The following is an 18,679-nucleotide window of genomic DNA, read 5'->3' on the forward strand; positions in this document are numbered from 1 at the left end:
GACAGCTCTCAATTAACTTAATTAAATGGTGTCACAGAATGGGAGGAGAGGTGCCCCCTTCAGAGCAGGAGCCCGGCGGCAGATGACTCCATTGCCTCCCAGAGTTCTGCCTCTGGTCCTGTATGAAGGGGGAGTGTGCTCAGGTAAGTGCCCCATGCTCCTGTATGAAGGGTGAGCATGCTCAGGTGAGTGCCCCATGCTCCTGTATGAAGTGTGAGCATGCTCAGGTGAGTGCCCCATGCTCCTGTATGAAGGTTGAGCATGCTCAAGTGAGTGACCCATGCTCCTGTATGAAGTGTGAGCATGCTCAGGTGAGTGCCCCATGCTCCTGTATGAAGGGTGAGCATGCTCAGATGAGTGCCCCATGCTCCTGTATGAAGGGTGAGCATGCTCAGGTGAGTGCCCCATGCTCCTGTATGAAGTGGGAGCATGCTCAGGTAAGTATATGAAGGGTGTGCCCCATGCCAGGTGAGTGCCCCATGCTCCTGTATGAAGTGTGAGCATGCTCAGGTGAGTGCCCCATGCTCCTGTATGAAGTGTGAGCATGCTCAGGTGAGTGCCCCATGCTCCTGTATGAAGTGTGAGCATGCTCAGGTGAGTGCCCCATGCTACTGTATGAAAGGTGAGTATGCTCAGGTGAGTGCCCCATGCTCCTGTATGAAGGGTGAGCATGCTCAGGTGAGTGCCCCATGCTCCTGTATGAAGTTAGAGTGTGCTCAGGTGAGTGCCCCATGCTCCTGTATGAAGTGTGAGCATGCTCAGGTGAGTGCCCCATGCTCCTGTATGAAAGGTGAGTATGCTCAGGTGAGTGCCCCATGCTCCTGTATGAAGGGTGAGCATGCTCAGGTGAGTGCCCCATGCTCCTGTATGAAGTGTGAGTATGCTCAGGTGAGTGCCCCATGCTCCTGTATGAAGGGTGAGCATGCTCAGGTGAGTGCCCCATGCTCCTGTATGAAGTGGGAGCATGCTCAGGTAAGTATATGAAGGGTGTGCCAAATGCCAGGTGAGTGCCCCATGCTCCTGTATGAAGTGTGAGCATGCTCAGGTGAGTGCCCCATGCTCCTGTATGAAGTGTGAGCATGCTCAGGTTAGTGCCCCATGCTCCTGTATGAAAGGTGAGTATGCTCAGGTGAGTGCCCCATGCTCCTGTATGAAGGGTGAGCATGCTCAGGTGAGTGCCCCATGCTCCTGTATGAAGTGTGAGTATGCTCAGGTGAGTGCCCCATGCTCCTGTATGAAGGGTGAGCATGCTCAGGTGAGTGCCCCATGCTCCTGTATGAAGTGGGAGCATGCTCAGGTAAGTATATGAAGGGTGTGCCAAATGCCAGGTGAGTGCCCCATGCTCCTGTATGAAGTGTGAGCATGCTCAGGTGAGTGCCCCATGCTCCTGTATGAAGTGTGAGCATGCTCAGGTTAGTGCCCCATGCTCCTGTATGAAGTGTGAGTATGCTCAGGTGAGTGCCCCATGCTCCTGTATGAAGGGGGAGCATGCTCAGGTGAGTGCCCCATGATCCTGTATGAAGGGTGAGCATGCTCAGGTGAGTGCCCCATGCTACTGTATGAAGTGTGAGTGTGCTCAGGTGAGTGCCCCATGCTCCTGTATGAAGGGTGAGCATGCTCAGGTGAGTGCCCCATGCTACTGTATGAAGGGTGAGCATGCTCAGGTGAGTGCCCCGTGCTCCTGTATGAAGTGTGAGCATGCTCAGGTGAGTGCCCCATGCTCCTGTATGAAGTTAGAGTGTGCTCAGGTGAGTGCCCCATGCTCCTGTATGAAGTGTGAGCATGCTCAGGTGAGTGCCCCATGCTCCTGTATGAAAGGTGAGCATGCTCAGGTGAGTGCCCCATGCTCCTGTATGAAGGGTGAGCATGCTCAGGTGAGTGCCCCATGCTCCTGTATGAAGTGTGAGCATGCTCAGGTAAGTGCCCCATGCTCCTGTATGAAGGGTGAGCATGCTCAGGTGAGTGCCCCATGCTCCTGTATGAAGTGTGAGTATGCTCAGGTGAGTGCCCCATGCTCCTGTATGAAGTGGGAGCATGCTCAGGTGAATGCCCCATGCTCCTGTATGAAGAGTGAGCATGCTCAGGTGAGTGCTCCATGCTCCTGTATGAAGAGTGAGCATGCTCAGGTGAGTGCACAGTCTCCTGTATGAAGGGTGAGCATGCTCAGGTGAGTGCCCCATGCTCCTGTATGAAGGGTGAGCATGCTCAGGTAAGTGCCCATGCTCCTGTATGAAGGTGAGCATGCTCAGGTGAGTGTCCCATGCTCCTGTATGAAGTGTGAGTATGCTCAGGTGAGTGCCCCATGCTCCTGTATGAAGGGTGAGCATGCACAGGTGAGTGTCCCATGCTCCAGTATGAAGTGTGAGCATGCTCAGGTGTGTGCCCCATGCTCCTGTATATTTCTATGGCAGCACATACAGTATTAGCCTGGGAGGATTGCGGCCCTAGACAGGAGTGACACACTGTAACATCCTCCTCATGTCTTGGTACTGTCAGATCTGGAGCACACACCTTGTTAATTTTAGCTACAGACACGCTGTTCATTTCACATTGCTCCTAGCTTAAATATTTTGGGCTACATGTGCTAAGACCTGAAAAGTGATACATTGTACAGATAAAGTTACAACCAACACAGCCTGTAATATGGCAGTAAGGAGCTGACTGGCTTGTACTTTATCCCTCCCCATTTTATCACTCTCCAAGGCTTAGAAAATAGACCCCACAGATGTAATATGACAGTCAGGAGCTGGTTGGTTGGTACTTTATCACTGTGAAATGTATCACTTTTCAGGGCTTAGTACATCTCTCCCAATACTTATAGTTGTACAATTTAAACACTGACTTATGTGAGCGTATAAATAATACTGTATACTGTAATTGTCACTATATATTATATTTATAAGGTTGCGCGAGGCTTCTGCAGTGCTATACACAGTACTGTAATGAGACACGCAGCAATATGACACAGTGTACTACATGGGTGAGCAGAAAGGGCATTTACAGATACATTCACAGTGTTACAGATACAGTCACAGTGTTACAGATACATTCACAGTGTTACAGATACATTCACAGTGTTACAGATACAGTCACAGTGTTACAGATACATTCACAGTGTTACAGATACAGTCACAGTGTTACAGATACAGTCACAGTGTTACAGATACAGTCACAGTGTTACAGATACATTCACAGTGTTACAGATACATTCACAGTGTTACAGATACATTCACAGTGTTACAGATACAGTCACAGTGTTACAGATACATTCACAGTGTTACAGATACAGTCACAGTGTTACAGATACAGTTACAGTGTTACAGATACAGTCACAGTGTTACAGATACAGTCACAGTGTTACAGATACATTCACAGTGTTACAGATACATTCACAGTGTTACAGATACAGTCACAGTGTTACAGATACAGTCACAGTGTTACATATACAGTCACAGTGTTACAGATACATTCACAGTGTTACAGATACAGTCACAGTGTTACAGATACAGTCACAGTGTTACAGATACATTCACAGTGTTACAGATACAGTCACAGTGTTACAGATACAGTCACAGTGTTACAGATACAGTCACAGTGTTACAGATACATTCACAGTGTTACAGATACAGTCACAGTGTTACAGATACAGTCACAGTGTTACAGATACAGTCACAGTGTTACAGATACATTCACAGTGTTACAGATACAGTCACAGTGTTACAGATACAGTCACAGTGTTACAGATACATTCACAGTGTTACAGATACAGTTACAGTGTTACAGATACATTCACAGTGTTACAGATACAGTCACAGTGTTACAGATACATTCACAGTGTTACAGATACATTCACAGTGTTACAGATACAGTCACAGTGTTACAGATACATTCACAGTGTTACAGATACAGTCACAGTGTTACAGATACAGTCACAGTGTTACAGATACAGTCACAGTGTTACAGATACATTCACAGTGTTACAGATACAGTCACAGTGTTACAGATACAGTTACAGTGTTACAGATACAGTCACAGTGTTACAGATACATTCACAGTGTTACAGATACAGTTACAGTGTTACAGATACATTCACAGTGTTACAGATACAGTCACAGTGTTACAGATACATTCACAGTGTTACAGATACAGTCACAGTGTTACAGATACAGTCACAGTGTTACAGATACAGTCACAGTGTTACAGATACATTCACAGTGTTACAGATACAGTCACAGTGTTACAGATACAGTCACAGTGTTACAGATACATTCACAGTGTTACAGATACAGTTACAGTGTTACAGATACATTCACAGTGTTACAGATACAGTCACAGTGTTACAGATACATTCACAGTGTTACAGATACAGTCACAGTGTTACAGATACATTCACAGTGTTACAGATACATTCACAGTGTTACAGATACATTCACAGTGTTACAGATACAGTCACAGTGTTACAGATACAGTCACAGTGTTACAGATACATTCACAGTGTTACAGATACATTCCCAGTGTTACAGATACAGTCACAGTGTTACAGATACATTCACAGTGTTACAGATACAGTCACAGTGTTACAGATACATTCACAGTGTTACAGATACAGTCACAGTGTTACAGATACAGTCACAGTGTTACAGATACATTCACAGTGTTACAGATACAGTTACAGTGTTACAGATACATTCACAGTGTTACAGATACAGTCACAGTGTTACAGATACATTCACAGTGTTACAGATACAGTCACAGTGTTACAGATACATTCACAGTGTTACAGATACATTCACAGTGTTACAGATACATTCACAGTGTTACAGATACAGTCACAGTGTTACAGATACAGTCACAGTGTTACAGATACATTCACAGTGTTACAGATACATTCCCAGTGTTACAGATACAGTCACAGTGTTACAGATACATTCACAGTGTTACAGATACAGTCACAGTGTTACAGATACATTCACAGTGTTACAGATACAGTCACAGTGTTACAGATACAGTCACAGTGTTACAGATAGTCACAGTGTTACAGATACATTCACAGTGTTACAGATACAGTCACAGTGTTACAGATACAGTCACAGTGTTACAGATACAGTCACAGTGTTACAGATACAGTCACAGTGTTACAGATACATTCACAGTGTTACAGATACAGTCACAGTGTTACATATACATTCACAGTGTTACAGATACAGTTACAGTGTTACAGATACATTCACAGTGTTACAGATACAGTTACAGTGTTACAGATACATTCACAGTGTTACAGATACATTCACAGTGTTACAGATACAGTCACAGTGTTACAGATACAGTCACAGTGTTACAGATACATTCACAGTGTTACAGATACAGTCACAGTGTTACAGATACAGTCACAGTGTTACAGATACATTCCCAGTGTTACAGATACAGTCACAGTGTTACAGATACAGTCACAGTGTTACAGATACAGTCACAGTGTTACAGATACATTCACAGTGTTACAGATACAGTTACAGTGTTACAGATACAGTCACAGTGTTACAGATACAGTCACAGTGTTACAGATACAGTCACAGTGTTACAGATACATTCACAGTGTTACAGATACAGTCACAGTGTTACAGATACAGTCACAGTGTTACAGATACAGTTACAGTGTTACAGATACAGTCACAGTGTTACAGATACAGTCACAGTGTTACAGATACAGTCACAGTGTTACAGATACAGTTACAGTGTTACAGATACATTCACAGTGTTACAGATACATTCACAGTGTTACAGATACAGTTACAGTGTTACAGATACAGTCACAGTGTTACAGATACAGTCACAGTGTTACAGATACATTCACAGTGTTACAGATACATTCACAGTGTTACAGATACATTCACAGTGTTACAGATACAGTCACAGTGTTACAGATACATTCACAGTGTTACAGATACAGTCACAGTGTTACAGATACATTCACAGTGTTACAGATACAGTCACAGTGTTACAGATACAGTCACAGTGTTACAGATACAGTCACAGTGTTACAGATACAGTCACAGTGTTACAGATACAGTCACAGTGTTACAGATACAGTCACAGTGTTACAGATACAGTCACAGTGTTACAGATACAGTCACAGTGTTACAGATACAGTCACAGTGTTACAGATACAGTCACAGTGTTACAGATACATTCACAGTGTTACAGATACATTCCCAGTGTTACAGATACAGTCACAGTGTTACAGATACAGTCACAGTGTTACAGATACAGTCACAGTGTTACAGATACATTCACAGTGTTACAGATACAGTTACAGTGTTACAGATACAGTCACAGTGTTACAGATACAGTCACAGTGTTACAGATACAGTCACAGTGTTACAGATACATTCACAGTGTTACAGATACAGTCACAGTGTTACAGATACAGTCACAGTGTTACAGATACAGTTACAGTGTTACAGATACAGTCACAGTGTTACAGATACAGTCACAGTGTTACAGATACAGTCACAGTGTTACAGATACAGTTACAGTGTTACAGATACATTCACAGTGTTACAGATACATTCACAGTGTTACAGATACAGTTACAGTGTTACAGATACAGTCACAGTGTTACAGATACAGTCACAGTGTTACAGATACATTCACAGTGTTACAGATACATTCACAGTGTTACAGATACAGTTACAGTGTTACAGATACAGTCACAGTGTTACAGATACAGTCACAGTGTTACAGATACATTCACAGTGTTACAGATACATTCACAGTGTTACAGATACAGTTACAGTGTTACAGATACAGTCACAGTGTTACAGATACAGTCACAGTGTTACAGATACATTCACAGTGTTACAGATACAGTCACAGTGTTACAGATACATTCACAGTGTTACAGATACAGTTACAGTGTTACAGATACAGTCACAGTGTTACAGATACATTCACAGTGTTACAGATACATTCACAGTGTTACAGATACATTCACAGTGTTACAGATACAGTCACAGTGTTACAGATACAGTTACAGTGTTACAGATACATTCCCAGTGTTACAGATACATTCACAGTGTTACAGATACAGTCACAGTGTTACAGATACAGTCACAGTGTTACAGATACAGTCACAGTGTTACAGATACAGTTACAGTGTTACAGATACAGTCACAGTGTTACAGATACAGTTACAGTGTTACAGATACAGTCACAGTGTTACAGATACAGTCACAGTGTTACAGATACATTCCCAGTGTTACAGATACAGTCACAGTGTTACAGATACAGTCACAGTGTTACAGATACAGTCACAGTGTTACAGATACAGTTACAGTGTTACAGATACATTCACAGTGTTACAGATACAGTTACAGTGTTACAGATACAGTCACAGTGTTACAGATACATTCACAGTGTTACAGATACAGTCACAGTGTTACAGATACATTCACAGTGTTACAGATACAGTCACAGTGTTACAGATACAGTCACAGTGTTACAGATACATTCACAGTGTTACAGATACAGTCACAGTGTTACAGATACAGTCACAGTGTTACAGATACAGTCACAGTGTTACAGATACAGTCACAGTGTTACAGATACAGTCACAGTGTTACAGATACAGTCACAGTGTTACAGATACAGTTACAGTGTTACAGATACAGTCACAGTGTTACAGATACATTCACAGTGTTACAGATACAGTCACAGTGTTACAGATACAGTCACAGTGTTACAGATACAGTTACAGTGTTACAGATACATTCACAGTGTTACAGATACAGTCACAGTGTTACAGATACAGTTACAGTGTTACAGATACATTCACAGTGTTACAGATACATTCACAGTGTTACAGATACATTCACAGTGTTACAGATACATTCACAGTGTTACAGATACATTCACAGTGTTACAGATACAGTCACAGTGTTACAGATACAGTCACTGTGTTACAGATACAATCACTGTGTTACAGATACAGTCACAGTGTTACAGATACAGTCACTGTGTTACAGATACAATCACTGTGTTACAGATACAGTCACAGTGTTACAGATACAGTTACAGTGTTACAGATACATTCACAGTGTTACAGATACAGTCACAGTGTTACAGATACAGTCACAGTGTTACAGATACAGTCACAGTGTTACAGATACAGTTACAGTGTTACAGATACATTCACAGTGTTACAGATACATTCACAGTGTTACAGATACATTCACAGTGTTACAGATACATTCACAGTGTTACAGATACAGTCACAGTGTTACAGATACAGTCACTGTGTTACAGATACAATCACTGTGTTACAGATACAGTCACAGTGTTACAGATACAGTCACTGTGTTACAGATACAATCACTGTGTTACAGATACAGTCACAGTGTTACAGATACAGTTACAGTGTTACAGATACATTCACAGTGTTACAGATACAGTCACAGTGTTACAGATACAGTCACAGTGTTACAGATACAGTTACAGTGTTACAGATACATTCACAGTGTTACAGATACAGTCACAGTGTTACAGATACATTCACAGTGTTACAGATACATTCACAGTGTTACAGATACAGTTACAGTGTTACAGATACATTCACAGTGTTACAGATACAGTCACAGTGTTACAGATACAGTTACAGTGTTACAGATACATTCACAGTGTTACAGATACATTCACAGTGTTACAGATACAGTCACAGTGTTACAGATACAGTCACAGTGTTACAGATACAGTCACAGTGTTACAGATACATTCACAGTGTTACAGATACAGTCACAGTGTTACAGATACAGTTACAGTGTTACAGATACATTCACAGTGTTACAGATACATTCACAGTGTTACAGATACAGTCACAGTGTTACAGATACAGTCACAGTGTTACAGATACAGTCACAGTGTTACAGATACATTCCCAGTGTTACAGATACAGTCACAGTGTTACAGATACAGTCACAGTGTTACAGATACAGTCACAGTGTTACAGATACATTCACAGTGTTACAGATACAGTTACAGTGTTACAGATACATTCACAGTGTTACAGATACAGTCACAGTGTTACAGATACATTCACAGTGTTACAGATACATTCACAGTGTTACAGATACAGTCACAGTGTTACAGATACAGTCACAGTGTTACAGATACAGTCACAGTGTTACAGATACATTCACAGTGTTACAGATACAGTTACAGTGTTACAGATACATTCACAGTGTTACAGATACAGTTACAGTGTTACAGATACATTCACAGTGTTACAGATACAGTTACAGTGTTACAGATACATTCACAGTGTTACAGATACAGTTACAGTGTTACAGATACAGTCACAGTGTTACAGATACAGTTACAGTGTTACAGATACATTCACAGTGTTACAGATACAGTCACAGTGTTACAGATACAGTCACAGTGTTACAGATACAGTCACAGTGTTACAGATACAGTCACAGTGTTACAGATACAGTCACAGTGTTACAGATACAGTTACAGTGTTACAGATACATTCACAGTGTTACAGATACAGTCACAGTGTTACAGATACAGTCACAGTGTTACAGATACATTCACAGTGTTACAGATACAGTTACAGTGTTACAGATACATTCACAGTGTTACAGATACAGTCACAGTGTTACAGATACATTCACAGTGTTACAGATACAGTCACAGTGTTACAGATACAGTCACAGTGTTACAGATACAGTCACAGTGTTACAGATACATTCACAGTGTTACAGATACAGTCACAGTGTTACAGATACAGTCACAGTGTTACAGATACAGTCACAGTGTTACAGATACATTCACAGTGTTACAGATACAGTCACAGTGTTACAGATACATTCACAGTGTTACAGATACAGTCACAGTGTTACAGATACAGTCACAGTGTTACAGATACATTCACAGTGTTACAGATACATTCACAGTGTTACAGATACATTCACAGTGTTACAGATACATTTACAGTGTTACAGATACAGTCACAGTGTTACAGATACATTCACAGTGTTACAGATACATTCACAGTGTAACAGATACAGTCACAGTGTTACAGATACATTCACAGTGTTACAGATACAGTTACAGTGTTACAGATACATTCACAGTGTTACAGATACATTCACAGTGTTACAGATACAGTCACAGTGTTACAGATACATTCACAGTGTTACAGATACAGTCACAGTGTTACAGATACAGTCACAGTGTTACAGATACATTCACAGTGTTACAGATACAGTCACAGTGTTACAGATACAGTCACAGTGTTACAGATACATTCACAGTGTTACAGATACAGTCACAGTGTTACAGATACAGTTACAGTGTTACAGATACATTCACAGTGTTACAGATACAGTCACAGTGTTACAGATACATTCCCAGTGTTACAGATACATTCACAGTGTTACAGATACAGTCACAGTGTTACAGATACAGTCACAGTGTTACAGATACAGTCACAGTGTTACAGATACATTCACAGTGTTACAGATACAGTTACAGTGTTACAGATACAGTCACAGTGTTACAGATACAGTCACAGTGTTACAGATACAGTTACAGTGTTACAGATACAGTCACAGTGTTACAGATACAGTCACAGTGTTACAGATACAGTTACAGTGTTACAGATACATTCACAGTGTTACAGATACAGTCACAGTGTTACAGATACATTCACAGTGTTACAGATACATTCACAGTGTTACAGATACAGTCACAGTGTTACAGATACAGTCACAGTGTTACAGATACAGTCACAGTGTTACAGATACAGTCACAGTGTTACAGATACAGTCACAGTGTTACAGATACAGTCACAGTGTTACAGATACATTCACAGTGTTACAGATACAGTCACAGTGTTACAGATACAGTTACAGTGTTACAGATACAGTCACAGTGTTACAGATACATTCCCAGTGTTACAGATACAGTCACAGTGTTACAGATACAGTCACAGTGTTACAGATACAGTCACAGTGTTACAGATACAGTCACAGTGTTACAGATACAGTTACAGTGTTACAGATACATTCACAGTGTTACAGATACAGTCACAGTGTTACAGATACAGTTACAGTGTTACAGATACATTCACAGTGTTACAGATACAGTCACAGTGTTACAGATACATTCACAGTGTTACAGATACATTCACAGTGTTACAGATACAGTCACAGTGTTACAGATACATTCACAGTGTTACAGATACAGTTACAGTGTTACAGATACAGTTACAGTGTTACAGATACAGTCACAGTGTTACAGATACAGTCACAGTGTTACAGATACAGTCACAGTGTTACAGATAGTCACAGTGTTACAGATACATTCACAGTGTTACAGATACAGTCACAGTGTTACAGATACAGTCACAGTGTTACAGATACAGTCACAGTGTTACAGATACATTCACAGTGTTACAGATACAGTCACAGTGTTACAGATACAGTCACAGTGTTACAGATACAGTCACAGTGTTACAGATACATTCACAGTGTTACAGATACATTCACAGTGTTACAGATACATTCACAGTGTTACAGATACAGTCACAGTGTTACAGATACAGTCACAGTGTTACAGATACAGTCACAGTGTTACAGTCACAGTGTTACAGATACAGTCACAGTGTTACAGATACATTCACAGTGTTACAGATACAGTTACAGTGTTACAGATACAGTCACAGTGTTACAGATACAGTCACAGTGTTACAGATACATTCACAGTGTTACAGATACAGTCACAGTGTTACAGATACAGTCACAGTGTTACAGATACAGTCACAGTGTTACAGATACAGTCACAGTGTTACAGATACAGTCACAGTGTTACAGATACATTCACAGTGTTACAGATACAGTCACAGTGTTACAGATACATTCACAGTGTTACAGATACATTCACAGTGTTACAGATACAGTCACAGTGTTACAGATACAGTCACAGTGTTACAGATACAGTCACAGTGTTACAGATACAGTCACAGTGTTACAGATACAGTCACAGTGTTACAGATACATTCCCAGTGTTACAGATACAGTCACAGTGTTACAGATACAGTCACAGTGTTACAGATACAGTCACAGTGTTACAGATACAGTCACAGTGTTACAGATACAGTCACAGTGTTACAGATACAGTTACAGTGTTACAGATACATTCACAGTGTTACAGATACAGTCACAGTGTTACAGATACAGTTACAGTGTTACAGATACATTCACAGTGTTACAGATACAGTCACAGTGTTACAGATACATTCACAGTGTTACAGATACAGTCACAGTGTTACAGATACAGTCACAGTGTTACAGATACAGTCACAGTGTTACAGATACAGTCACAGTGTTACAGATACATTCACAGTGTTACAGATACAGTCACAGTGTTACAGATACAGTTACAGTGTTACAGATACAGTCACAGTGTTACAGATACATTCACAGTGTTACAGATACAGTCACAGTGTTACAGATACATTCACAGTGTTACAGATACAGTCACAGTGTTACAGACACATTCACAGTGTTACAGATACAGTCACAGTGTTACAGATACAGTTACAGTGTTACAGATACATTCACAGTGTTACAGATACAGTCACAGTGTTACAGATACAGTCACAGTGTTACAGATACAGTCACAGTGTTACAGATACAGTCACAGTGTTACAGATACATTCACAGTGTTACAGATACAGTCACAGTGTTACAGATACATTCACAGTGTTACAGATACAGTCACAGTGTTACAGATACAGTCACAGTGTTACAGATACATTCCCAGTGTTACAGATACATTCACAGTGTTACAGATACAGTCACAGTGTTACAGATACATTCCCAGTGTTACAGATACATTCACAGTGTTACAGATACATTCACAGTGTTACAGATACATTCCCAGTGTTACAGATAGGTTGATGTGTATAATTATGAGCCACAGATTATATTAGCGACCACAGTAAGATATAGGGCCCGGGTTGCCAGAATTTAATTCCTAGAAGGGTGGAGTTTTGGGCATTGGGAGGGCAGGTGATTGATTTGGGAGAAGAGATACATGTTGAGAGCACATTAAATGCTGGGAGGCTGGGAGAGCGAGAGAGTCTGAGAGCATCTCAGAGGATAAGCAAAGAGAAGAAAAAAGAAAGACTCTGTGGGGTTTATTTACTAAGATTCGTAATTTTCAGAATCATGTTCAAGTTCAATCACGACTGACATCGACAGTGTAAAATTGCAACTTTTTGAATTGATTACGACTAATTTACTAAGCTGTCGTATTCGTATTTTCCGTATCTTCCGATGTCGATGTCATTCGTGCTTTTCTGCTGTAGATTGCGGCCGCGTTTGCTATTTCGCGGCCGCGTTGGTGTGTTTTTTTTACGACTGCGTCACAAGTCTATTACGGCATTGATTTGGAATTTGCTGCCGCGTTTTTACTTCTAAGTTTCGTTTACGTCACGCGGCCGTGATTGGTTGTATTCGTGAAGGAGGAGTGTCTGTGCATGTTACTATAAAAACGCCCCAAACACTCCGCACCTCGTGGGTTTAGCTAGTGGAGAGGAGAGAGGAAGGTGTATTTGGAGTTGGTGAGTTTGGTGGAGTTTTTGGTGGATTTGGAGAGGAATTTGGTGATTGTTGAGTGCTGTACTGTGTGTGTTAGTAGTCTTGTCATATTTGTAGTATTGTTTTTTCACAGTTTGTAAACTTTTTTGTCCTTGTATTTTTTTTACAGTCTTTTGTCATTGTTTGTGAGTGAGTGAGCGTGTGTGTTGGCTGTGTGGTGTGTAGTAGGAGTAGTGGAGGAGTGTGTTTTGTGTTTTCATTTTTCTGTGTTTTATGTTGTTTGTCATGTCCGACTCAGAGGTCAGTGTGGTGGCGGAGGTTAGTGAGGTGGAGGCTGGTAGTGAGGTGGAGGCTGGTAGTGAGGTGGAGGCTGGTAGTGAGGTGGAGGGGGGTAGTGAGAGGGAGGAGGTTAGTGAGGAGGAGGAGGAGGGGGTGCCTGTTGCTGGATTTTCCAGTGATAGTGATGGTGTTGTGGCTCCGCAGCCACGCACCACTACCAAGACTGGCAGGAATATAAAGTTCAGCTATGCTGAAAACATGGCGTTGGTGCGTGAGCTGATGAAGCACCATCGCCAATTGTTTGGTCAGGATGCTGCCAGGGTGTCCTCCCGCAGGAAGTCTGCCCTGTGGGGGCAAGTCATACTTGCTGTGAATAGTGAGGGTGTGGTGAGGCGGACAGAGGACACGTGCCGCAAGCGTTTTTACGATATTAAGCGGCGTGTCAAGGCCAAGATGGCCAAAGAGTCCAAATCTGCACGGAGAACCGGAGGTGGGCCACCTTTACGTGTAAGCTATCGGGACTGGGAGGAGCCTGTGCGGGCATTGATTCCTTGCGAAGTGGTGTCTGCTACTCATGTCCGGGATTCGGACCGACCCACGCAGGATGGTAAGTTTGATTTGTTATATTGTTCTTAAAATGTCAGTAAAATGTAGAGAATATCATTTTTAAAGTGTAAAGGATGCATTTTTTAACTCAAAACAGATTGCAGGCCTATGCTCCCTTAAGGTGTGTTTGTGTTTATAATGTTCTTTTTTCTCCTTGTTTATGCAATATTTTAAATTTATTTTATTACCAAAACATGTGCAGTGTTTTATCTAAAATATTTTTAAATTTTTGGCTCAATTTTTGGCGATAATACTTGAACATGTGTGTTTGATTTAAATCAACAAAAGGTATTTTTTAGTAACTAACTGAAAAGAGGGGCAATTTTTAAATCATTACATTATTAAAACATTTGCAACTACTCAATCTCTGCAATATCTGAGGCAAAAATCAAATTTTGGATACATTTATTGTGTGCCACATCAAGTGCATTTTAATATACAACTAAAAATCAGGAATCAAGAAGCACTTAAGCTTAAATATTTGTTTGAAACAATACCTAATAGATGCTTACAGTACATTAATGGGTTTCAGTGGGTCATTTTTCAAAATACATGGTAATAATGTTGGGGTCACTTTTTCAACAGTCACACAGACCAGCCACCCAGACAGGCCTCAGACAAGTCAGGATGAGGCAGGGATTGCAGGTAAGTCTTCACTGTAGTCACATATTCTGAAAACACATAGAAGTACAAAATATTAATTCTTAATTTTGCACCTAGGTTCTGCTTCTGGAAGCCGACCTCCTGTAAGGCGGCCATCACAGGGCTTGGGCCACTTACCCAGGAGGCCAACTAAGACACGGCGTCTTGGGTCTGATTCCGCACCTCCATCATCCCCACCCAGGCGAAGACTTTCGGCAGTGTCACCCCAGCCACCACTGGCACTATTGGCGAGTTCGCAGAGTGATGAGCCCAGATCACCTCAGTTATCTGGTGAGTAAAAACATAAATTAAACACATAAGCAATAATATACACAGTACACTTAATATGTTGTTAGTTTGTTTGGAGTTTACATGTTTTCAACAACAAGCAATGTGATGTAACGTCTTAAATTGCTAAAGGTGCTTTAATCAAATTATATAAGGTCTTAGTGGATGGTGTCGACAACCTATTTGTATGAAAAGATCAGATTTGATTAAAAATTAAGCACACACACGTTCACATTTTCAAAAAAAATGAATACAATTAATTTTTGCCCCAAAAAAACCCACACCATTCTAGTGTTCACACATCGCCCCTGTCCAGTATGTAGATGGCTTACTTGCTCTGCTCCTCTGGACTATACAGGTAAGTAGGCTATATCGTCGTGAGGTGAGGGAATCTAACAGTGTAATGATGTGGAGGGGAGTTAGTTAGGTGAGGAATATGCAAATCTGTCTATGTTAGCGCCTGTGTTGGTATATTTTTAACACTAGCTTTAAACTGGTTAAAGTTGAGAAAAACAAGTGTTAATAATTCAAAAATGGAGTATTATGAATGTCTTAATGTGTTGCATTAGCCATGAAAATTTAAAAATAATAAAACATTGCATGTTGCCCACCCCATACAGAGCACAACTTGATGTCCGCCGTGGACCAGCAGGGCCCAGACCAACAGCCATCCATCACACTGCAACTGACAGCTGTTGACCCAAGCATGCCAATACAGTTGCAGGATATACCACAAGCATCCATCAGTCCCCAACTGGCACAAGCTCCGCCCCCAAGCCAAATTCCTGACGATTTCTGGGCCAGTTGGACAAGCCAACAGGCCCAAAGCAATGCCAGCCTGACCCAACATACACAACACCTTGCCAGTCTGCCCCATCATCTACCGCGTATTAGTCGCAACTCGGGCAGACTGATAGTACAAGTAGGGCGAATGGCTACCTCAATGGAGCAAATTAGGGCAGAAAACAGCCAAATGAATGCACATTTAACCCGCATTATAGATGAGCAACAGCGCCATCAGCAGGCACTCGTTCAGCTCATTCAACACAATCAAGTGGTGAATGAGTCCTTATCCAGGATTGTAGCCAGCCACACTGCTACTAACACTCAGCTGATTGCAAGTTTAAATAATTTGAGCAGCAATATTTCTATGATGGGAGCTCAGCAAGTCACATGCAGCTCGGGGACCACGACCCCTATCCAAACGCCAGTAACCTCCCCTGTTCGGCGTTCCTCAAGAGCACGTGCCAGTGAGCCAGCACCCAGCACACACAAGCGAAAAAAATAACTTTTTTGTTTGAAAAATAAAATCAAAAATTTGACTATAAAACACATTCCTGTGTCCGTCTCCAAAATTTATGAAGCTGGTCTGTATGTATGTATGTATGTTTTTCCAGGGTAATGACTGTAAATGTTTTGTTAGCATCAACTAAGCACAATGGACACACCACTATAAACAACAAACAGTAAGTAACAAAACACACAATAGAAAGTAGAGCAAAGTGTTTAGTGAAGGATAATTACAGCATAATAAAACTGACCTGTAAAATATCGCTGGATAACTTCTTGACGTACCTGCCTCCCTACATTTGTACTCACACTGTCACCAGATGGTTCTAACTCCTCTGCTTGCTGACTGCTTTCTCCCTCATCATGTGCCAGATGTTGACTTAAACACAGATTATGGAGAAAACAGCAGCAAAACACAATTCGAGTCACCTTTGAGGGACTATACAACAAAAGGCCACCAGATTTATCCAGACACCGAAAACGTGACTTCAGCACCCCAAAACATCTTTCTATCACATTCCGCGTAGCCTTATGTGCATGATTATAACTGTGTTCAGCAGGAGAATCAGGTTGGGACAATGGAGTAAGGAGCCAAGAGTAGCAGCCGTAACCCCCATCACCTGAAAAACATATATAGTCAACATTAGGACATATGTTAGATTATTCTTTCACCTCCTCCAAACTCTAGGTTGTGGTTAAAAGACATACACACAAAACATTTTCAACATACCCAACAGCCAGCCATCAGGCATTTGTCCCTCCTCAAATTTATCGAAGAGCGATGACTGACTGAGGATGAAGGAGTCATGGCAGGCACCAGGGTAACCTGCAACAACACTCATAATTTTTAATTTTGCATCACAGACCACCTGGACATTAGTTGATTGATCCATATGCCTATTAGTATATATATACTGGCGGCCCTTAGGTGATCTCAGCTGAACGTGTGTGCAATCTATGGCCCCCAGCACATTGGGCATGCCAGCAAGCTCATAGAAAGCTACCCTGACAGCACTCCACTCCGACTCCTCAGTAGGGAAGCAGATTGAGGCTTTAATGTGTGGCTCCAACACATCCAAAACCTGAGTGGACATTAAAGAAGCTAAGGTGAGTGTCATGTTAGGTATTCTCTACAATATTGTGGTGTTTCAACTTACACAAGCAACACTTAGCCATAACCGCATATGTATTTTTAGACTCACCTGCATCAAATATCTGGAAAAGGTGGGCTGTGAGATCCCAATGACGTCGCCTGCCACAGCCTGGAAGCTCCCAGTAGCCATAAAGTGTAACATAGCCAGGAGTTTGTGTAGGCCTGAGACAGAGCGAGAGCGTGCTGTCTCAGGGTCTATGCCCAGTTTGACAAGGTCATACAGGTGGAAAATGTGGTTTCGATTTAGGCGGAACATCTGTATGACCCTATCATCGGACAATGCATTTAAGTTTAAACGCCCTCTAAAAAAACGAGGCTGGCGCAGCCTCCGCGGTACCTGGACAACCTGTTGGCCATGTTCACTTACCTGGTCCTGATTCCTGGAAGCCTCATGGAGCAGTCTAACGTATCCCACAGCCAACAAAAAACCATTGCCACACACCACAGCCGCCATTTCAGAGTGAGAGAAGTTCAGAATGTGCCTGAAACACTTTTATAGGCCCAAAAAATCAGGTGTGAGTAATGGATAATTAAGTACACATGTAAACGCGGTTTCAAAAGGCTGGCGCGTTTTTTTTTAGGAAAAAAATGCGAATCGTAATTTTTCGCGGCCGCGAAAGCATTTTCGCGGCAGCAAATACAATTACGAATGGTTAGTAAATGACCGAGATTCATATCTAAACAGGCGTAATTTGACCGATGGTGTATTCATTCGTAATTTTGCACTTGGACTAGAAAAAAAATACGAATGCCCTCATCACTGCCGCGATTACTGTTTAGTAAATGACCGAGATGCCACTTAGAAGAAAAAACGCCA

At 41.6% G+C, this 18,679-nt stretch overlaps 1 long non-coding RNA gene across 1 annotated transcript; it reads right to left on the reverse strand.

Annotated features, from left to right (window-relative positions):
• Positions 1-14,879: 14,879 nt before the first annotated feature.
• LOC134943892 (uncharacterized) lies at positions 14,880-16,138 on the reverse strand. The gene is made up of 3 exons (XR_010181814.1): positions 16,031-16,138; positions 15,270-15,419; positions 14,880-15,160 (listed from the first exon to the last, which is right to left on the reverse strand). It is a non-coding gene; the product is annotated as an uncharacterized LOC134943892 (long non-coding RNA).
• Between the last annotated feature and the right edge of the window lie 2,541 nt (positions 16,139-18,679).

This window comes from Pseudophryne corroboree, chromosome 7, assembly GCF_028390025.1.
Source record: "Pseudophryne corroboree isolate aPseCor3 chromosome 7, aPseCor3.hap2, whole genome shotgun sequence".
Lineage (NCBI taxonomy): Eukaryota > Metazoa > Chordata > Amphibia > Anura > Myobatrachidae > Pseudophryne > Pseudophryne corroboree.